The sequence below is a fragment of the Odocoileus virginianus genome, chromosome 21 (assembly GCF_023699985.2).
Source record: "Odocoileus virginianus isolate 20LAN1187 ecotype Illinois chromosome 21, Ovbor_1.2, whole genome shotgun sequence".
Taxonomy (NCBI): domain Eukaryota; kingdom Metazoa; phylum Chordata; class Mammalia; order Artiodactyla; family Cervidae; genus Odocoileus; species Odocoileus virginianus.
Genome location: NC_069694.1, coordinates 31,354,309 through 31,378,150, shown reverse-complemented (window position 1 = coordinate 31,378,150; position 23,842 = coordinate 31,354,309).

Below are 23,842 nucleotides of genomic sequence, written 5' to 3'. Positions count from 1 at the left end.
TAAAGCATTTAAAATATATGTTTGTAGACAGAAGATTAGAAAATAACTGATTCTATTATATAATAGCTCAATACATTTTCAAAAATTGATGCTATAGGCAAAAGCTGATAAGTATCCAATAAAATCTGATATAACAAGTGATTTTTTAAAATGATAAAATTAAAAAGTTATGATTCTATATATCTCTTCTTACAGAAAGAAAATTAAAACTGAAATTAAAACTAAATCCTGAAATTCCAGTTTATTTATGATAATGCTATTGAGAATTCTTCATATCTAAACATATGAATTGCCCAAATAATTGTATTTTGAAAAATAAAAATTGGAGCTTTAAATGTTTTAATGTAAAAAGTAATTATAATGAATTATGTGTTCGATAGACTGGGGAAAAAAATGATACACTGTAAGCCCAAAGAAAATAAGTAAAAAGGTTTAAAAGCTAAACATCTAAAAATAAGTATATTATTCATGTATTCTACATTTATAGGTATATATGATTTTACATGTAGCATGCATATATAAACATATAATTATATATCTACATATATATATAATTGGTATTATTGTTCAGTCACTGAGTCATGTCTGACTCTTTGTGACCCCATGGACTGCAACACGCCAGTCCTTAACTATATAATGGAGTTTGCTCCAATTCATGTACATTGAATTGGTGATGCTCTCTAACCATTTTATCTTTCTGCCTCCTTCTCCTTTTGCCTTCAATCTTTCCCAACATAAGGGTTCTTTCCAATGAGTCGGCTTTTTCATCAGGTGACTTCAGCTTCAGCATCAGTCCCTCCAATGAATATTCAGGGTTGATTTCCTTTAGGACCAACTGGCTTGATCTCCTTGCTGTCCAAGGGACTCTCAATAGTCTTCGCCACAGTTAGAAGACATCAGTTCTTCGGTGCTCAGCCTTCTTTATGGTCTAACTCTCACATCCATATATGACTACTGGAAAACTATAACTTTGACTATACAGACCTTTGTCAGCAAAGGGATGTCTGTGCTTTTTAATATTCTTAAATATTAATATAAAGTCATAGAGTTCCTTAAAGAGAAAGTGTCTTTTATGACTGCAGTCACCATCTATAGTGACTCTGGAGCCCAAGAAAATAAAATTTGTCTCTGCTTCCACTTTTTGCCCTTCTATATGCCATGAAGGGATGGGACCTGATGCTATAATTTTAGTTTTTCTGAATGTTCAGTTTTAAGCCAGCTTTTCCACTCTCCTCTTATGGCATATAGAATATATTTTATTTAAAAGCTGGTAGAGTATGGCTATAATATCAGCCATTAGGTTGATTTGTGATCTTTATCATCTGGACATATTGATGAGCATCTTACCAAAGCTGCCTCAACATTTAGTTTCAGAGATGTTTAGTGTTGTTTGTGATGGCAAATAGAAGAAAAAACATTTAACAAGATTGTCTTAATTATATGACACATCTTACATATATAGCCATTAAGAACATTAGAGAAGAATATTTTACAACCCTTACAAATGCTTAACATATTGTTTCATGACAAAAAAAAAATGTTTAAAACAGTAGCTACAACTTGAATCCTATAGAAGGGACTAGGAAAAAGACAAAATATGTTTCCAGTGTGGTCAGGGAAATCCGTAGAACATAAGAACAATGAAATGAGAGCTGGACAAGGAAGCCTGGGTGTCAAATGACTCAAAACATTTGAGTAAGTGAAGGATGAGCATCAAAAGAATGCACTACCCAGCGTGAATCCAGGACACAGACAAACAGTGAATATGAGCAAAATTCATACTATAAGGCAGCAAATGGAATGTGGAAAGTGCAAATTTTTTTTTAAAGGAAATATATTGAATGTAGACCACAGAAGCACAGTAGCAGCAATTCAGGAGAACATGTAGAAATGTCTTTGATAGTAAAGTTGAAATAGAATGAACATCCTCTGGCTCTTCTTGAGTTTTTATAAAAATATAATGAGTAGGTAGTGAGAAAATCTATAAATCTCTGCAATGTAATCATAAAAAGAAAATAAGTGAATAAAATAGACAAGAGCAGAGTTCAGGAATGGACTGGAACTAATATTTGAGTGTTTAATTTTTGCATAGAATTTTAAGAATGGCTTTTTATTTATACCTCAGAAAATTCATTCCACATGGAATATTAAGTATGTTAAAGATGAAGGAACTGAAGCTCAGAGAAAACAAACTCAGAAAAGCTCAGTGACTTACTAGGAGTACACAACAGTAAAGGAAGGAGTTGAATTTGAAATCCAAGTCTATCTGACTAAAAATTCCAGGTTCTTTCCTCCACACACCTGTGCACCCTGAACAGTGCCTGGACCACAGTGGTGCTTAATAAGTATTAGCTGTGTCACTGTTGTCATAATACCAGTAAATAGCTTCCTAATCAGCGATGACAACACAATTTCCATACTAACTAAGGCTGCATTAAAAATGGATGTCATTATTTGGCATCAATATTTATAGTTTTTTTTTTAGGCAAAATATTTAAGGGAATGGTGGATTTAGGCAGGGATAGCTGGAGATGAAATTTGTAACCATTTTTGCTCATGAGATCATCAGTCTAGAATTCAATAGTGATTTATACACTGAAAATCCAAAATAAAGTTTTGAAGGTGACACTCTTTCCTTTTTTGAGGCTTATAAACAGCTTTTTTTACTCTTCACTTAATAATCTGTTTTCTTTTAAAATAAAAGTTATCTAAAATCCATTTTTAAGACATTTGTCAAACAAATGTCGAATGTTGCTTTATTTTCATGCTTCATTGGAACTCAAATCATATACTTTGCTCATTTTGCGCATCTTAATTGATTCTATTTACACTCTTAAAAAAAATTGTACCTCACTGAGAGTTACTTATTAGGCTACTAAAAATGAGAAATTTATTTTATAAAGTGCTCTTCCAAAGTATGCACTCAGAAAATCTGGAGACTTTTGCAGAATGAAGTGATTATTAAATAAGTGTTGCAAGTATTCATACCTAGATTGCAAATATCTCTATTAATATCAAATGCTAATTACCTATCTTAATGACTCAAGAACCCTTGAAAATTATATTACTGGAAGAAATGTTAATTGCTGTTACAGTAGTTTTAAAGCACATGTCAGCCAAACTGTTGATATAAATTCATTTTTTTATGGTGAAATATTCTAGCTTTTTTCATAGTGCTAAATGCAAAAGTATGAAAGGTAGTTTTACCATCAACTAATCATGTTTTCACTCTCTTTTTTTTCCTTCCATCCTTCCTTCTTTTTTGATTAGAAATTTGTCTAAATGCTTTCTAAACGAAATATTTTGGCATGTATATTGAGAGTAATTTTATGGTCCAAATTTGTCAGCTATTAAATGAGGAACATATCTATGGTTGTAACTGGAGAATTATTTTTGAGTGTGTTACATAGGAAACCACTGGTAATATTATTATTACCATGCAGAATATGATCTCTCTCTTCTTAGGTAGCTATTAAGGACCATTAAACTATTTTGGATTTTCATGCAGTAGTAAAAGAATTGGAATAAAATTTTTTTTCTCCCAGCATAATGCCATAGGAAACTTGTATAAAACTCAGGACATTCAGAAAATTTCTGTTTGTGGTCAGTGAAAACTGCAAAGCTTTTCAGCTTTATTTCATTGTGAGCTGACAGATCTTGGCAAGAATATGGGATGCCTATAAATGTTCACATGTAACCCGTGAGAAAGAAGATAATAATGAAATAAAATGCATTGACCTTAGTGGAATGTTTACTGGGAAATGTATTCTCAATCATGTCATTCACGCATATACTTGAATTCTTATGTGAACTACTTATAAAAGTCATGTGTATAGCCTTGATTACTTTAACAAACTCTTTTATAGAGGCTAAGTTAAATCTTTTAGCCATTATAAGGATTTGAGCAGTGCCTCCCTGAATTCTCTACAGGAGAATTAAAGCAGAAATTTCAGAGTTTGTGAGTTCTTTTATACCAAGGGGTTGGCAACAGAGCTATGGAAGCACTCTGTAGAGGTATAGAAAAAGATAAATGAATTCTTTTGAGTTCAAGTTCTCTTTATATTTTGACTAATTTAAAAAATGAGAGGGTATTTTGTTTCTTAAATCTAGTACATGCAGTGAATGGATTGTTCCATTATAATGAGGGATTCCAAGAAGTGTGAAAAAATCTCAAGGAAAATCTTAAGAATATTTCAACACTGCTTTTACAAGCAAAGTAAAGCCACACTCAATTCAGTTAAGAAGAATCATAGTAACTTAGAGGCCTAGTATAAGTTCTTTATTATGCAGCCTTTTTATTAATTAATATTCATTATATTGATCACACCCATCAAAAACTTTCATTTAGAAAGTGCCTAAGGTATATGTATTTTTGAGTGCATATAAGACTATTAAACAGGTGCCTTGAAATCTATTTTTCTCAGATCAGTTAGAAGTTATATTTTTAAAGGGCACATTTTCAGACAGGTATGCAATTATACTTTATTAAAATGTCTTAAACACCGTTTCAATCATTCTGGTTTAGAGAATGCTAAAGACATATGGTCCATAATCTTGCCAAGTAGCATTCTTGTAGGATTGAAAACATGTTACAAGAACTTTTTTTCCTCTAGAAGCAAGTTGAAATCTTGTTTTTAATTGGTACAGTTGATGTATTCTTTTATGGGAAGGTGTGTGAGGATGGGAATTATCCCCTTTACATTCCTATCTTTGGAATTTTATCCTCATTGATAGGTGACCATATAAATTATTATCTAGTTCAGATTATTTTGAGAAGGAGAGAAAATGCAACTGATAATTTTTTATGAGACAATAGCATCAATTGATGTAGTTCTAGGGAGACCAGAATGTATGTTTACCCAAATCATGCCAGATAATAACCACAGTATCCTGTACAATGCACTACAATGCACTAGAGTACCATTGTATAAAGAATGGCAGAGATTCCTTTTTACACAGAAGAATCTATATTATTCTTTTCTTCTTGTCTACACAGCTAGACCATATTTTCCTTGTTTCTTTATCCTTCTAGCCAATGGACTATGTGTGTGTGTGTGTTCAGTTGTTTCAGTTGTGTCTGACTCTTTGTGACCCATGAACTGTAGCCTGCCAGGTTCCTCTATTCATGGAGTTCTCCAGGCAAGAATACTACAGTGGGTAGCCATTCCCTTCTCCATGGGATTTTCCTGATCCAGGGTTCAAACCTGGCACTCCTACACTGCAGGTAGATTCTTTACCATCTGAGACATCAGGGAAGTGGACCTAAATCCAATACTACTAAGGTGGGAAATTTTCAGGTGAAACTATCACAACATTGTTAATTGGCTATACCCCAATACAAAGTATTTTGGTATTAAAAATTAAAAATAAAATTAAAAAAATATTCACACATGAAAAAAGAAATAGTGGGAAATTTGGACACAGACACACTCAGAGAGGACCTCATGTGAAGACGTAGACAAACACAGAGGGGAGATGGCTATGTGAATATGGAAGCAGAGACTGAACTTAAGCTGCTACCAACTAAGGAGTACCTGTGGCTACTGGTAGCTGAAAGAGTCAAGGAAGGATCCCCCACCTAGAAACTATGGAAGAAGCATTGTCCAGTCAACATCCTGATTTTGAAATTTTATCCTCTAGGACTCTGTGGATCACAACAAACTGTGGAAAATTCTTAAAGAGATAGGAATACCAGACCACCATGCCTGCCTCCTGAGAAACCTTTGTGCAGGTCAAGAAGCAACAGTTAGAACCAGACATAGAACAATGGACTAGTTCAAAATTGGGAAAGGAGTATATTAAAGCTGTATATTGTCACCTTGCTTATTTAACTTATATGCAGAATACATCATGCGAAATACCAGCCTGAATGAAGCACAAGCTGGAATCAAGATTGCGGGGAGAAATATCAATAGTCTCAGATATGTGGATGACACCACCCTTATGGCAGGAAGGGAAGAAGAACTAAAGAGCCTCGTGATGAACAGAATTTTAAGAAAATAAAGTTGTTTGTGCACTCAGTTTGTGGCCCTTTGCTACACCAGCCCTAGGAAACAGATAAAATATTGAAATCATTGTGGACTTTTGTGGTTAGCATCAACTAATACAGAAAAAATGACCATGGTTCTGAAACAGTAGGATTTTAAAAATATGACAGGATGGATAAACCTTGAAATTGGAATAGGGGTCACAATAGGAGTAGATCAATTCCCCAATATCAAAGTTGAAAAAATTTTACTTCCCTTCCCTTCAGTTCAGTTCAGTCACTTAGTCATGTCTGACTCTTTGTGACCCCATGGACTGCAGCACGCCAGGCCTCCCTGTCCATCACCAACTTCCAGAGTTTACTCAAACTCATGTCCATCCAGTCAGTGAAGCCATCCAACCATCTCATCCTCTGTGGTCCCCTTCTCCTCCCACCTTCAATCTTTCCCAGCATCAGGGTCTTTTCAAATGAGTCAGTTTTTCTCATCAGGTGGCCAAAGTATTGGAGTTTCAGCGTCAACATCAGTCCTTCCAATGTATATTCAAGCCTGATTTCCTTTAGGATGGATTAGTTTGATCTCTTTGCAGTCCAAGGGACTCTCAAGAGTTTTCTCCAACACCATGGTTCAAAAGCATCAATTCTTCGGTGCTCAGCTTTCTTTATAGTCCAACTCTCACATCCATGCATGACTACTGGAAAAACCATAGCCTTGACTAAATGGACCTTTGTTGGCAAAGTAATGTCTCTGCTTTTTTGTATGCTCCTTAGAGTTGTAGTTTTAGGTATTTCCAAGGAATAGATAATTTGTGACTAGGTGTTTTATTTCAGAACCAAATAGCTCTGCCAGGAAAGAGTTATATTTGTTAAACAGTCCACACGAATGGATAGCAAATCTTCATCCATGTATGCAAATAGTCTGCTTAGCAACCATCTATGCTTAAATACAAAAATTAAATTTAGCTAATTTGAAATCTCTTTGCCTTCCCAAACATAAGAAATGTAAAATTTAAGCAAACTGCCATATTGGTCAATAACTTTTCCCTGTGCCGACCTTTATGGCATGTATAAGCTTATTTCCCCTGCTGTTACTTATTGTTGTTTAGTTGCTAAGTCATGTCTGTCTCTTTTTGCAACTTCATGGACTGTAGCCACCAGGCTCTACTGTCCATGGAAATTCCCAGAAAAGAATACTGGAGTGGGTTGTCACTTGCTTCTCCAGGGAATCGTTCTCACCTAGGGATCGAACTCGTGTCTCCTGTATTAGCAGGCAGATTCTTTACCAGTGAGCCAGCTGGGAAGCCGGAGTGCTTCTTTGCCTACACCTTAACCTAATACATTCAGAAAGCAGTACCCATGCTGAAGAAGTATTTTAAAAAGCACCACTTATAAAATAGGTTAAATAAGTCAAAAGAAACCCCAAACACACTTAAGTGTGAATCTATGAATGATAAACATGTTTGTAGACAATATCTAAACTGTCTAGGGCTTCTCTGGGGGCGCAGACAGTAAAGAATCTCGGTGCAACGCGGGAGACCTGGGTTCTATCCCTGGGTCAGGAAGACGCCCTGGAGTAGGAAATGCTAACCCACTCCAGTATTCTTGCTTGGAGAATTCCATGGACTGAGGAGCCTGGAGGGCTACAGTCCATGGAGTCTCAAAGAGTCAGACTTCACAGAGCAGCTAGCACACACACACACACACACACACACACACACACACACACACACACAGAATTGTCTATGAAAAAGTCTGTGGCTAGAATGGTTTTACATTGTTATAGAGAAAGGCATATACAGCAAATTTTAGAAAGAACAGAAAAAAAAGCATTGTGGCCATGTCTAGCATTTGAATAGGGGCAAAGTACCAATTGTAAGTAAATATCTGACATAGATCACCAAAATCAATAAGATTTTATTTAACATCAGGAAATACAACAAAAGCATGTGTTATATATTAAGTGAATCACCAACAGCAAAACCAACAAATTCCTGAGACAAATAAATGGGGTCTAAGCTGGTTGCCACATAGGAAGTGCATAAAAGCAGTGGTACCTGATGCAGTAGATGGAGCACCCGTGAGCTGCATTCAGGAACTGCTAACACATGGCAGCCAACGGCAAACGCTCAGCCAGCTCCCAGTCAGAGAAACATGCCTTATCCACGGGTTATGGAATAAACACAGATGCAGCAAAATGAGTCACCAGAGGAAAACACAAATCTAAATTGAAGGTAAATGAAGCTTTGTGCACATGCATGACAAGAAATCCATTGAGCAAAACTAATTTTATATCTGTGCCAGAATGGCTGTCTTATATGCTGGAAATAGGGAACAGGAGGGAAAGGAAATGGTCACATAAAAGCAGACCTTGAAGTGTACTAAAATACAGAAGGACTTCTGTATTGGCAAAAAAAAAAAAGAAAAGAAAAAAATATATTCTAAGAGGTAAAATTCATTCAAAGTGTTATCAAGATGGAAAGAAGAAATGTTGATATATAAAAGAGAGTGGGAAATGTCTAACAAAAGAAAGTACTGGAAATAAAAAAGTGTTCAATGAAAGATGCAACAAAAATAGATAAGATTCTGGAAAAATGCCTTCCTTTATATTAATAGTAGCCATAAAATGATATAAAAATCAATCATTTCCAGAATATATATTCTTATAAATTTACTATTTACTCTCTATTAGTTCAAAAGTTACCATAAAACTGTCTTACTTTATTTGAATCAATTATTAGTGTGGGTAGACATTAACTTCTGAATTACACTGTGTACTAGCACAGGTTTTTCTATGCATTCAAAACAAAAATTCCATGTAACTTCCCTTGTTATTTTAACCTGATTCAGCCTCTGCATTATTGTCTGTGCATTCGTGGCTTAGGATAACACTGGCAAGAATTTCCTGAAGCAGAAGTTTATAGGTTAGGGCCTTGGACAAGTTTTCTAGGGTTTATAATATTTTTCACTTAATATTAATTGCAGATTCTTTTGTCTCAGCTCACTTATAAGAGAAAGGAAGTGGTATTTTCATATTTTGTTATGAGTTAACTTTAGTTAGTATCCTTGATGTGAATTCACTTTCACTGTCTTATCTTTTTAATGAGAGAGTAGACTGAACAAATTTAAATATCCCAAATCTCTTTTGCAGGTGTGTCAATAGCATGTCATGACCCTGGAGAGGATCTCGGCTCACCCCTGTCGGTGTCTTGGTAGAAAGCCATTTGGCCCCAAGTGAGAGCAGTGGGTCAACTCATCCTGCTCGTTTGGCAGGGACCTGCTGTCTTGGGCACATGCTGCTCAGTGGATCACCACATTTATAACCCTGAATGTTGGCTGCTATAAGGTGAGAAGGAAAGAAGAAATTACTCTCTCTCAGAATACTGATTCTCTCTCAGGAAATTTGTCCTTTTTATCCATTTGTTTAGAAGTCTATACAGGTTCAAGAAACAAGTTCAATCAGTAAAGCGATCTGAACTAGAGGTTTGCTAAAATAGCAGATCTCAGTGGAGACCTTACTAGAAACTGGGAAGGATGAAAATGCATTTGATGAAAGAAGTTGGTCTCCTTAGGAATGGAGATAAATTTGGATCCTTATAGGAAAAAAAGTATGATACAGTTAGACCAGACTAATAAATACTAGGTAATAGAAAGATCCTATAGTTTTTGATTTTCCTTTTTTTCTTTTAATTTTTCTTGTGGTAGGAAATGAAAAAAAAAATTAGACATCAATAAGTAAACAAAAGAGGAGAGTTGTCCTTAGATAACATCCAAGGGAAAATTAAAAGACTACGTGTAACTTATTTGCCATATAATAAATGGGCTTCTCTGAATTTTAATTTATTTCTCATAAAAATACCAGCAAACCCATACATTTTAAACTTGATTCACTGATAAAAAAGACAGAAAACAAGAGATTTCTTTCAGTAAAGATAGCAGTTAATAGGTAAAGAAATATTGAACCTGCTCACTTTGTGATTCTGAACCCCAAAGTGCCAGTAAAAGCCTTTGAACTCAATTATAATCAAAGCTACTCATGACCATAAAGGTTATTTATCTCAGAATTGTGATATGAACCCCATAAAAGGTTCCCATTCTCTAAGAAATGAATCAGGCAAGACAGGGCATGTGGATTTTAAGGTGGAAGCTTATTTAGAGAGTTGTAACTCTGTTGGTACTTCTGTTTTGTCAGTATGGTTGGCTTCTAATGTGTTATTTTGGCTAAGCTGAACTATGTTTCCTGGAATCCCTTTCCTAGAATGTTTCTGGTTAAGATTGGTCAGAGGATAGTACATGTGTGTTTTGGAAGCAGTGGCCGTGTTTTTTCTTGGAAGGTTGAATTTAAATCATGTACTTCTTTCTGGATCTGCTTGCTCACCTTGTTGATTTAAGCAGCAGTTGTGTACCTCACTGCTAACTCCCAAGAGATTTTTTTATTTAACTTCTCCAAATCCTGGTATGAGTGTGGAAAGAGCTCAATGGAGACCATCAAGGATTCTAATGAAAGATAGATGTTAATACAAGCCCCACTTGTTCCTTGGGTTCTTCAAGTGTCACTCCTCTCCTCCACATTCCCTTCTGATTGTCCAGGGACTTCCTACTCAACACTAGAAAAGAAGAAACAGTGGAGCTGAGAGTGTTCTACAAGTTCCTACAATCATGTAAGGTTGATTCACTTATTAATCTCTGATTCTACATTATTTCTAGTGGCTCTGAATGAATGTAGACTGACAGGGACTTTTTCTCCTAAATGCTTTTATATATTCTAAGTCTGGAATATATTAAGATCCATTCTTTTAAACTATCATGCTAAAGTCTACAAGCAATAAATGCTGGAGAGGGTGTGGAGAAAAGGGAACCCTCTTACACTGTTGGTGGGAATGCAGATTAGTACAGCCACTATGGAGAACAGAGTGGAGATTTCTTAAAAAGCTGGAAATAGAACTGCCATATGACCCAGCAATCCCACTTCTGGGCATACACACTGAGGAAACCAGATCTGAAAGAGACACGTGCACCCCAATGTTCATCGCAGCACTGTTTATAATAGCCAGGACATGGAAGCAACCTAGATGCCCATCAGCAGACGAATGGATGAGGAAGCTGTGGTACATATACACCATGGAATATTACTCAGCCATTAAAAAGAATTCATTTGAATCAGTTCTAATGAGATGGATGAAACTGGAGCCCATTATACAGAGTGAAGTAAGCCAGAAAGATAAAGACCATTACAGTATACTAACACATATATATGGAATTTAGAAAGATGGTAATGATAACCCTATATGCAAAACAGAAAAAGAGACTCAGATGTATAGAACAGACTTGTGGACTCTGTGGGAGAAGGTGAGGGTGGGATGTTTCAAGAGAACAGCATTGAAACATGCGTATTATCTAGAGTGAAACAGACACCAGCCCAAGTTGGATGCATGAGACAAGTGCTCGGGCCTGGTGCACTGGGAAGACCCAGAGGGATGGGGTGGAGAGGGAGGTGGGAGGGGGGACCGGGATAGGGAATACATGTAAATCCATGGCTAATTCATTTCAATGTATGACAAAAACCACTGCAATGATGTAAAGTAATTAGCCTCCAACTAATAAAAATAAATGAAAAAAAAAATAAATAAAAGATGAGTATGTCAAAAAAAATTAAAAAAAAAAACAAAAAACTATCATGCTATATTTTACAATTATACTGCTAAAGTTTCCTTATTAAGATGAATTTACTTAAGATTTTTAGATTCTTCATAAATATAATAAAAATGGTTCACATAGAAATTCAGAATTCAATTGCCTTCACCATCCAGCAATTCTCTACATTTTTTTTCATTAAACTCATTTCTATTAAGACATTGTTCCATTGTCAAGACCAAATGAGACACCAGAATTATCTCATATACATTTTTTTCTATTCTTAAGGAAAGTAGACACTTGTTGCTGCTGGTTCAATTGCTTATTTTAATTAGGGTGATAAATTTTATAATATGTGAAACTGTAATTAACAATATTTATTAGAAATGCCACACAAAATATAACAGAGTTCTGACATTTAAGAAATGTACAGCTAATAACAATATCTTTGGTTTAGTCAAGGTGGTTATTCCTTTTTTCCCCACCACATCTGTTCTTGTTTTAAACCGCTGTTTCAAAATAATTAATAATAGCACTCCCTTTTTATTTATCTAAGTTAAATAAAATACACAAGAACTCTGATAATTAACTTAAAAATTACCTCCTTGCTTCTGTCTCAATATTTCCCAGTTTAGATTTGACTGGAATAAAATAAGATGGTGTATTTGAAGAGTTGTAGATCCTTTACTTCAAATGTCATTCAATGTCCCAATTCTAGTTTTACTTAGTTGTTTACTGAGATCCTAAAGGGTGCTTGAACAAACTAAGTAGTTTCTAAAGGTAACAACTAACACTGTTTCACAGGGAATTAGACAGTTTGTCATATTTTGAAATAAATTTCAAGTGGGAAAAAAATGCAAACAAATACTCTACCAAAACCACTGTGTAATTTATAGGCAACAGTCATAAATACAAAGTCACTGGCATTAAATTTCTTATCTTCATTTTGCAGTTAAGAGGATAACAGCTGGCAATCTGTATTTGTTGGAAATTAAATATTACTGAATAAGTTTAAAGAAAAAAACCCATCTCTGTGTGATTAGATTCTATTTTTAGCACACACTGTTTAATTTGAAAGTTTCTGGACCTATAATAAGCCCAGCTGCTTTCTTATGTGATAGCTATGTTTAAAAATACAATAAAGGTTAAAATCTAATTTTCTAATTTCAATAGTACATGCATATGGCTTTTTTTTGGTTGCCAGAATGATTCTAGGTGTTCAGTTGCATTATATATATATTTTTAGTTCAGAAATTATGAAATAATTTCTGCATTAAAATGCTTGTGGAAATAGGGATGCCACACCTGAGAATGGTGGAAGATGGTGATACAATTTTTTTAAAATGTAAATGTACAATCAGATTATGTGATTTACTTAAATTCTATTTAATATTTTGTAAAATCGTTATTTTTTCTAATCACAATTATACTATAATTGTGTTCTAATTATAATTATATATAATAATAATTTATGCATTAAAATGCTATGGAAATAACATTATTTAAATTACTAGCAGAATTATTTATTCACTCAGAAGAATATATCTCATGATGCAATTCAACAATACTATCAGTGACTGTTGCTTTTCCAAGGTATAGCTGAATAGTTTTTCCTGTCTACTGTATGCCATTATAGATTTTATAGAATATCTATTAAATTAAAGCCTAACTCTTTCAAAACTACAAATTTGACAGTATGTTTGTGCCTTTCAAAAGGTTAATTTTAATGACCTTAAAATCTCTCTTAGATGAATTGAAATATATCCACAGGCTTGTGAGGCAAGAATGAAAAAAAGAGCTTAAAAAGTTGAATAAAATAGAGCAAAAGACTGGTAGTTTTAACAGAACCTAAATCTTTTCTCTAGGAGGAAGGTTGATGTCAGCTAGCCACGTGAGCATAACAGAAGGTACTGTGGGCAAGGATATCCATGAGTTTGATTTTCCTCACCTTAGGGAAGTGAAGTAGGCTGCTCTACACCAAAAGAAATAGCCTCTTGGGAAGAAAGTAGTCTACTTTTACCCACTTTGTCCCACCCAGGGCACCAAATAAGCGAGGATGCACTTACTCTCCTCGTGCGGATCTGTGACGTCACAGTTGGAAATTCTGCCGCCAATGGAGCTAACTGTGGGCAAGCTCCCTGAGAAAACTTTTTGGCCAAGCAGAAATAGCCCTTCCTTGACTCACCGTAGCCCCAGGCATGAATGATGGCGTCAGTGCTGCTCTAGCTCTGGTGAGAGAAGTTAAGTCCGGTAAGCAGATCATAGGGATTCTTGGCCTCAATATAAACCCCACTATTTCTCCATGGTTTTTCGTTTGCCCCTTTGAACAGCAGAATTATGCCTCCCTTAGCTACATGGCCAGGTCAACATTCCATTCAATACAGGAGTTCCGCATGCTAGCTCCGTGCACAAGCAGCAGGAGCACACCTCTAAACCAGGGGTCCCAGAAGCACTCAAGTGAGCCAGAGAGTGTGTACCTTTTGTGCGCCAGAAATATTTTTTCAATGTACAATCAAAGAGTCTTTCAGCTCAGTCTCTCAGTCGTGTCTGACTCTTTGCGACCCCATGGACTGCAGTATGCCAGGCCTCCCTGTCCATCACCAACTCCCAGAGTTTACCCAAACTCATGTCCACTGAGTCGGTGATGCCATCCAACCATCTCATCCTCTGTCGGTCCCTTCTCCTCCTGCCTTCAATCTTTCCCAGCATCAGGGTCTTTTCTAATGAGCTGGCTCTTCACAACAGGTGGCCAAAGTATTGGAACTTTGGTTTCAGTGCCAGTCCTTCCAATGAATATTCAGGGTTGATTTCCTTTAAGATTGACTGATTTGATCTCCTTGCAGTCTAAGGGACTCAGAAGAGTCTTCTCCAACACCACAGTTCAAAAGCATCAATTCTTCAGCAGTCAACTTTCTTTATAGTCCAACTCTCACATCCATACATGACCAGATGGGCCATTGTCAGCAAAGTAATGTCTCTGCTTTTTAATGTGCTGTCTAGGTTAGTCATAGCTTTTCTTCCAAGGAGCAAGTGCCTTGTAATTTCATGGCTGCAGTCACCATCTGCAGTGATTTTGGAGCCCCCCAAAATAATAAAGAGTCTTTACAACAATGTTAAAGGGGATAGAATATAGTGCCATTCAGAATTAACACGTTGGAGGTTAGTAAACAAAAGAACTTTAAAGTGTAAGAAAACTCCAGACACTGATGTTTGCTCTTCTCTGCAGTAATCTCTTTTTACCTCATTGTTCATTGCAGGTTTCTGCTAAAAATACAGAGGAATCTGCGTTCTATGACTGTGATGGGATAGTGTAGGAAAAAAAGGGTTGACTGTTCATATGGTTTTCAAAAGATAAATAATTTACTTGTAGTATTAAAGCAAGATTGATATCCGGGGAAGAAGATCACTGATTTAAGTATCCCTTGTATGGCTTGATGGCAACACCGACTCGATGGGCATGAATTTGAGTAAACTCCGGGAGCTGGTGATGGACAGGGAGGCCTGGCATGCTGCGATTCATGGGGTCACAAAGAGTCAGACATGACTGAGCAACTGAACTGAACTGAACTGTATTTCTTTGCACATGGCATTAAGTTTAGTCAAACAGACAAATGAAAACAAATAAAAGTCTTCGTGAATTACTATAGCGTTTGAAGATGGGATGAATTTTTCTCTCCACAGAATAATGTATCCACTCATTCAATAAATATTTATTGAGACCATATAGTGTACCAGGTTCTAATCTAGAATAATGTTATTTTGCCATGAACAAATCAAAGTCCCTCCCCTCAATGGAGTATATATTCCAGTGTGGGCAGTAGAGAGAGGGGACAGAAAATAAACACTGAAAAATGGTGATGTACACTATGGGTCAAAATAAGGAGGAAGGAAGGATGTGGATAACAGCCATAGGGAAATAGGTTGTGATTTTAAATATATATCTCAAGAAAGGCTTTGGTGAGAAGGTCACGTTGGAACAAAGATTTGAAGGGTTTGAGAGGGCAAAATATGCATATATTTGAGTATTTGGGTGGAGGGAACAGTGAGAACAAAAGTATTGAATTGAATGTGTAGAGTGTGCTCAGAGTGGCTGAGGAACAGGAAAGGGGAACACCGCAGAGATGAGCAATGGTAAGAGTGGAAAAGCTGCGTCAGAAATAACCACTGTGATTGCTCTGAAGATATCCAAGTGGAAGTTATATGAGCAGAGGAAAAATATGATCTAATATTTTAAAAGGTTTGCTGTGTTATACTACTCAAAGTTGTAGGTAGCAGGAACAGAAATAGGTAGAAACATTAAAAACATGAATTTTTTATTCAGGTGAGAGATGATGCAGGGTGGTAGCAATGAAAGCAGTGTGGAGTTATGGAATTTTTCTCATATTAGGAAAATGAAACCAAGAGGGGTTTTCTAATGAATTAGATGTGGAATATGAGAGGTGTCACTAAAGACAACCCCAATGTTTTTAGCTTGAGAACTTGAAGTATTGCAGCTATTGACCCAGGGATGACCTCATTAAAATTGATTGGCAACAGATAACAGGTTTGTGAAATCTGAAATGGCAATTAGACATTAAGTAATAGATGCTGAGTTAGGAATAGAACATAAAAGTCAAAATTTTAAGGTTGTTTAGGTTGGAGGTACAGATTAGATATTTAACTTATAAATATGCTTTGCATTCTGAAATTAAGCCAAAATGAAGATTGCCTCAATTGTTTCTGGTCCTCAAAATATTAAAACCTTGAATATTGCTCATAAACCTGGATTTTATAACAAAAAGAAACCATCCCTGAATTATAATATACTGATATCTGAAGATATTGCATGACTTTTATAAATATAATAATTTGAGAAAGTTATCTTCCTGCCATGAACAGACTAATATAACCACATACTTCTGAAAAATTTGTGTTTTTGTTTTCCTCTGTTCAAATATGTGTTGTGTTTTCTATTTGGTGAATCAATACTCCTGATGTCTGACTCCTTTTCACACTTGAATAAAAAAGTTTTTCTTTTTGCCAAATGCTATCACCTAGGAATGAATCCAGATGGAGAAGAGGTATAGACTGAGGGTGGACAGTGATTCTCAATTCACTGGGAGATGCAAAAACTAACAACGTGCTGGTTCCATGCCAAAAAAATCATATTAGATTACTTGGAGGTAAGGTTCAGGTATCTGTTTCAAATAATCTTTATGTAATTCTGGTGGTGGTTTGGTCACTAAGTCGTGTCCTACTCTTGTGACCCTATGGACTCTAGCCTGCCAGGCCCCTCTGTCTGTGGGATTCTCCAAGCAAGAATACTGGAGTGGGTTGCCATTTCCTTCTCCGAAAAAACATCGGTGGTGGTGGTGGTTTAGTCCCTAAGTTGTTAGGTAATTCTAGTGAGTACCCAATGTTGAGAATCATTGATTTGTAGATTGCAGTGGTGAGAAGGAACCTGAAAGAAAGACCAAGAAGAAATAGCTAGTGAGAAGGAGAAAGAAAACAGAGTGTTGACCTGAAACAAACAGACTGCCAGGTATTTCTCCTGCAAAGATGGCTTTATCGTGAATCAGGAGAGAATTGCAATTCAGGGTCTTCCACCTTGATGGACACATGTGAGTCCCCAAACAGCAGGGAAGGAGAACATTTTTATACAGAGGAAAAGAAGTTGGGAGGACTAGACTAAACAAAGGGTCCATGGCTTTTCACTGGATGAGTCTTTGTCATGAAAGAAAGTCTATCTTCTTTCTGCTGGACTTTGCTATTAATTATCTCAGGGCATGAGAGCTTTCCCTTCTGGTCTACCAACCCTGTTTAATTGAGGCTTCTGTTTATTAGTTTTACATGTTTTCCCCTTTTTATCAATATCTGTCTCTGAAAGCATTCCTGATCTAGACAGATTTTTCCAGTTTCAGGGACTTTTTGTCCCTCTGTGTCAGGAAGGAACTTTCCTGGGTGTACTGTCTCACATTGAAGGTAAAATGCACCACTGGAAATCTTTTAAGGTCACATTCAAGTAACAAGGAGGGGTAGGAGGGAGAACTCTCACTCATTTTTAATCTAAAGTTCATATGTTATCAAGATCATAGACATTAACATTCATAATCTGAAGTGTTATGTGGTTGTTTCATCAGATCCCATCTGCTTCAGTTTGGGGAAATCTTTACTTTCAGGTCACCAGATGATGTGCAGGTCCAGTCAGGATTTGGTGCTTGCTTTAGGTGTTTCACCTGAATCCAAGAGTCTATTCCTTGGAGTTTGGTGAAACAGTTTACTTAGCAGAACTTGATAGGAATCTTTCCAGAGAGTTTGGAAAGAGTTCTTCTGGAGTGTCTTTTCTGATAGATGAAATTTCCAAGTTGGAAGGTGTGATGTTTAAGGTCTTCATCTTCTGAAGATGTACTGTGAAAAGATTGCCCTGTCAAAAAAACATGATTATTTTTAATAGACACAATATTGGAGTATCTCTCCTTTTATCAGCTGTGGGTCAAAGGATCTGGATTTAGAAGGACCAGCAGCAATGCCTTTGGACAGGGTAGTTGGGAGGCCTCTATAAATTTTGCAAATTGAGTCTTAACAATACTGTTAGTGTGTTCAATTAAACCAGAGGATTGAGGGTGATATGCAAAGTGAACGTGTGTGAAACCCACCAAAGAACACAGACTTGTTTCAGCGCCTGGTCAGTAAAATGTGGTTCCTTGATCACCATGAAGTTTGAGAGGACTTCCCTAGGTAAGGGTTTTCTTTTCCAAAAGGACCTTAGCCAGAGAAGAGAGAGTACTCTGTCTGCAAGAGAAGGCTTCAGTTCAGAGTGAACACATACAGATCATGACCAAAATATATTTTTATCTACTAGTTGGAGGAATCTGTACAAAATCCACTTGTGTACACTTTAATTGTTCATTGTATGTTTATGTGTTCAGTTCCGTCCAACTCTTTGCGATCCCATGGACTGTAGCCCACCAGGATCCTCTGTCCATGGGGTTCTCCAAGCAAGAATACTGGAGTGAGTTATCGTTGCCTACTCCAGGGGATCTTCCTGACCGAGAGGGCTCGATCCCACATCTCTTGCATCTCCTGCATTGGCAGGTGGCTTCTTTACCACTAGTGCCACCTGGAATAGGCAGTCTAAATGTCTGGGAACAGTATGAGCGGCTGTCAGTGGGTATACTTAGGGTGAAAGTGACAAAGCTGTGCTTTTTGCAGCCTTGTTAATATTTCCCCACCAATATTGATTGATGAAGGCTATTATTTTGTCAATAGGCCAATGGTTTAATGCATATACAGTGGTGAGGAGTGGAAATTTTAGAGTATCCTGTAGGACTGAGTTGTTATTTGGTCAAAATAAGAGCTTTCTCTTTTTATAAAACCAACAATTACTGAGTTTTTCAATCTTGCTCTTTTTCCTTTCTGAGGTCAATTACTGGGCTTATCCAGCCAGTTTTTCTAAGTTATCCTTTGGGGAAATACTCCTTTAGGCCACGACAGAGATTTGGTTTCTATTGGTCTCTTTAAGGGCAGTATTCCTTGCAGAGCTATTGGCAGGGTAATTCCCCTTAGCTTCCAAGTCAAAGTTGAGAATGCCCTAGAATCTTTACGATGGCTAAAGCAGTAGTTAATAGTACATGTACGAGGGCTCAGTCGTTTCAGTTGTGTCTGACTCTTTGTGACCATGTGGACTGTAGCCTGCCAGACTCTGTTCAAGGAATTCTTCAGGAAAGAATACTGTAGTGGGTTTTCATGCCCTCCTCCAGGGGATCTTCCAGATCCAGGGATTGAACTCACGTCTCCTGCATTGTAGGCTGAGCCACTTTACTGCTGAGCCACTGGGGAAGCCCTAGGTAATAGTACTGCATTCAATAAATCCTGAATGTTGGGCCATTTTAAATTTTATTTCCACTGGACTTAAGTCACATCACTCCCACGACATTCCAAAATCATGGGCTACTCTGAAAGCACATCTACTGTCAGTATAAATGTTGGCAGTTTTGACCTTGATTAAAGTACACGCCCCTAAAGAATGTATAATTTAGTCTGTAGGGCTGAAGTGGGCATAGTAAAGATGCTACCTCGACAACATCAAAAGAAGTTGTAATAGCACAGTATTTGCCATTGTCACTTTTTAAATAAGAACCATCAGTGAACCATGAATAGTCAGTGATACCCGATGGAATTTCCTATAAATCTCACAAGGAGTCAGGAGGTGGTCTGTCAGCATTAAGCAGTCATCAGGGACTTCACTGATGATGGAAAGAAGAGCAGCAGAATTAAGGTTATTACCTTGTGAAAGAGTCCTATGAAGACAGCTAACAAAAAGACCACGGGAGGTGAGGCAGCTGCCTGAGAAGTGCTGAGTTTAATGGGGATTCAGGAAAGCCTCTACAGCATGAGGTATAAAAATAGTCAAAGGGATCCCACAATGATTTTTTTGGGTGACCTTAAATAAAAGAGGTGTGACTGAATAATGACTAAGGCAAGGAGGGTATCCCCATGCCCCAGGGTCAGTTGCTGGCTATAAGACCCTACGGGTCAATTGAGGTTCCTGTGTTTGGGGGTAAGAACCCCCAGGGTATTTCTACCCTGTTTTCTGTACAAAAAGGAAAAGAGGAATCTGATAATTTGGATACAGGTGGGTTTATCAAATAGCTCTTTAAGATTTTGAGGGCTATGTTGTCGGGTCCTGCACATAAACCACCTATAAACTGGGTTGGGTTTGTTATCCTTGTGTAAAACATACAGTACAGGTTTGGACACAGAGAGAAATTTGGAGTTTAATTTCAGCAGTAACCAACTAGCCTAGGAAAACCTCACAGTTGGCCCTCAGTTTTGTGTTTGGGGAAACTTAAAACCCCGTGAAATCTGTATGTATCTAGTTGTAGCCCTTGTTCTGATATCAGATGCCCTAACTATTGAACCTATATTTGGGCAAACTGCAATTTTTATTTGGTAAATTTATGTCCCTTTAAGGTGAAATGCTTTAGCAAGTGAATGCTGTCCTCTGGTGAGGAGGCTTGAAAGGAGAGCAAAGAAGCAAATCATCCACAAGCTGCAACAAAGTAGAACCTCTAGGGAACTTTATATCTTCCAGATCAACCTTCAGAATTTGCAAGAAATAAGAAATCTCAGTATAACCCTGATGTGTTACTGTGTAGGTAAATTGTTTTTCTCCCCAAATGAAGGCAGAAAGGTATTGAGCAGTTTCATCAACGAAAGAATGCACTGAGTAAATCAATTACAGTAAAGAATTTGCTTCTGGCGGAATGGATATTGGTAGTGCATGAAGTTTACAGATATCAATGCTGTTTATTGCTTATAGATCCTAGACAAAATTCCACCCTTAGCCCTTAGGTTTTATCACTGGTAAAATGGGAGTGTTACAGTTGCTATCAGCCTTCTTGATGTGCCTCAGATGGTAAAGAATCTGCCCGCAATGCAAGAGGCCCGGGTTCAATCTCTGGGTTGGGAAGATCCCCTAGAAAGGGAATGGCTACCCACTCCAGTATTCTTGCCTGGAGAATCCTATGGACAGACGAACCTGGTGGCCTACGCTCCATGGTGCTGCATAGAGTTGGATACAATTGCATGACGAACACAGGTGCTAGTACAAGGGATAAAGAGGCCTTGAGCCCTGTAATCTTTTATTACAGTCTTTATGTCTGGAAGGGCTTCTTTATTTACAGAGTATTGATTAACTCTGGGAAGAGTTTCTGAGGGGTCTATTTGAGTTTTGATGGGGAGTGCACTGTAAATTTCACCATCAGTTGGCGATTCTGTCCAAAGGAAAGATGTAGTTAATTTAATTGTGGCAAATTATCAATGTTTCCAGCATCAGCTCTAGTACTGTCAGACTTGGAACAAATAAAAGCTATCAAATAAATAAAAGGATCATTTAATTCACCTGATGTGTTACTTTGAAGACTGTCAATTTCTAAAATTATTTCCCTCTTTTGGGAGAAAGAAATTTTGGTGTGATACTTCCCTAAGAAGTCTCAGGCTAGTAAATGTATAACGGTGGAGAAACTAATGGGGAAAAGATTCGTATTTCTCAAAGGGCCTAAACAAAGGGAATAGGTTCTGTATGGCCAGGTCACTCAAGATGGTTGCTCTTTGTTCTGGATATCCCCAGCCCAGCCAGTGCCTGGCTTACCTACACCTAACTCATATGACGGACCATTGTGTACTTGCCCCAGAACCCAGCTAGTGATTGTTCTCATCAAGGGGCCATGAGAAGCATGTCCCTATTCTCGTTTCTCTGGTAACTAATGAGCCCACCTGATGTCAATTTCTGTAACTGGTTAACCTTGTCCACACCCGCCCCCACCCCCCTCCTTGGGGGTGAAGGCTGCCGCCATTTCCTGCCTGCCATTCACCTCACCTCTGGCTGTCTCTCCAGAATTTTGCTTCAGACATGTAAGCTTCCTGACCCCCTACCTGACTGCAGGCTCTTTTCTGGGCCTTGAAGTTGGGCAGTCACAAACCTTGTGGGCCTGTGGAGTGTGACCCAACAGTTCCGAGACAGGAACCTCTTGGGACTCATTAGAGATCGCCACTATTTGAGCTGTTTCAATTCTCCGAGGCAGGGCTTGTACTACAGTAGTGAGGCTGAGTACCAAGAGTGTGGCTCCAGTGACATTAGGGAGTGGAAGAGATTTATTTCCAATCTGGAGAAATGTTTCTCCAAGTCCATTAAGGGGGAGAGTTGGGAAGGGCCCTGCAGCTCTTTGGAGCTCCATTATTGAGAACTGGGAGGAGTTCGGAAAGCCTGGTTAGAAGGCTGAAGGACCCTAAAGTGCTTACATTTGTAACAGTCTCTTTTCCAGTGTCCTGACTTTTTATAGAAATAGAGGACTAATATTACCAAAAGTTTGGCCTGTCTACACACCAGTGCCAAATCAAATCCTGGTGATAGAGTTTTGGGTGAAGCAGAAGATAGCTTTATTTGCAAGGCAAAAGGAGGCACTCCAGGCTTCTGCCTATGTGTCACAACCCCAGAGGATCTGATGAAGGGTTTTATAACAGTGGCTCAAAGGTGGGGTCTCTGACAAGATCAGGGTGAGAGCAGGGTTTGCATTCCTTTCATCTTGTCTTGGGTGGTTCCATGGCTGCTACTCTCTTGATTAGCAACTGTTCAAATCTGCCCTTTGGAATCAGGGAAGGTCACGGAGGCTGGTGTCTTGCCTGTAAGCAAAGAGGGACAAAAGGCCTCTACCTGGGAACCCCACAGGGTTCTGCTGTTTCACTAGGAGGCTTTGGTTTCATTTATGAGCCTTTCATTTAGGAACTGGAGGTAAAAATTGAGAATTTTGCCCTGGAGGTGATTCATCTAGAGTATAAGAGAACTAGTCTGTCAGATAAAAAGTAGTTGCGAAATGTTTACATCTGAAGAAAGACCAGAATTTTCTTTAAAAATATTGTGAAGTTGATTGTAATATTTATAAACAGCTTCCTCAGATTTTTGTGGATAAGCCTGAATTTTGTTCACATAAACTGGCATTGCAAGAGCACTAAAAATTGCTGGATAAAGTTGCCTGCTGATTGCCTGAACCAAATCTTATACAGTTGACCTTTTAACAATGAGGGGGTTAGGGGTACAACCCTCGAAAATCCATATAAAATTCGTATTGGCCCTTTGTATATGTGGTTGCATTCCCTCTGTATCACCTCCAAAATGGGTTTATTTTCTGGTGGGTATCAAGTGAAAGACACAACCCAGTCAAAGTTCAAGAGAAGGAAGGATTTATTACTTGCAGCAAGTAAGGAGAACACCAGGGATCTTCCCCAAAGCAGTGTCTCTCTGAACAGCAAAGCTGGAAGTTTTAAGCTAAAGATACATGCATTTTCATGAAGGGGCTTTGGTGGTCCACCCAGTCTAAGCTTTATTAATTGAGGGACAGAAAAGATCAATATCATCAACCTTTGGGTTTCAGTAGACCTGGTGGTTGAGTGTTTCAGGCTAATATTTACCATTGAAACAGAACTGGGAGTCTTTCCATCTGGTATTTGCTATTGTTACTTCTCTTGCCTAATAATAGGTAATGTTTCTGCATTCTTTTGTTCCCTTAGGATCCTAATAACTAAGACCTGTTCAAGGACTGGCATCATGGCCAAGCTTAGATCACAATGCAGCTTGGGCCAAAAATGCCTTTTATGTCTAGAAAGCCATCCCTGTTTGTCTTTCTCTGGGGGACCCTATCCTATCTGCTCATATTTTGCAGTCCCACATCCTCAGATTCAACAGCCAAG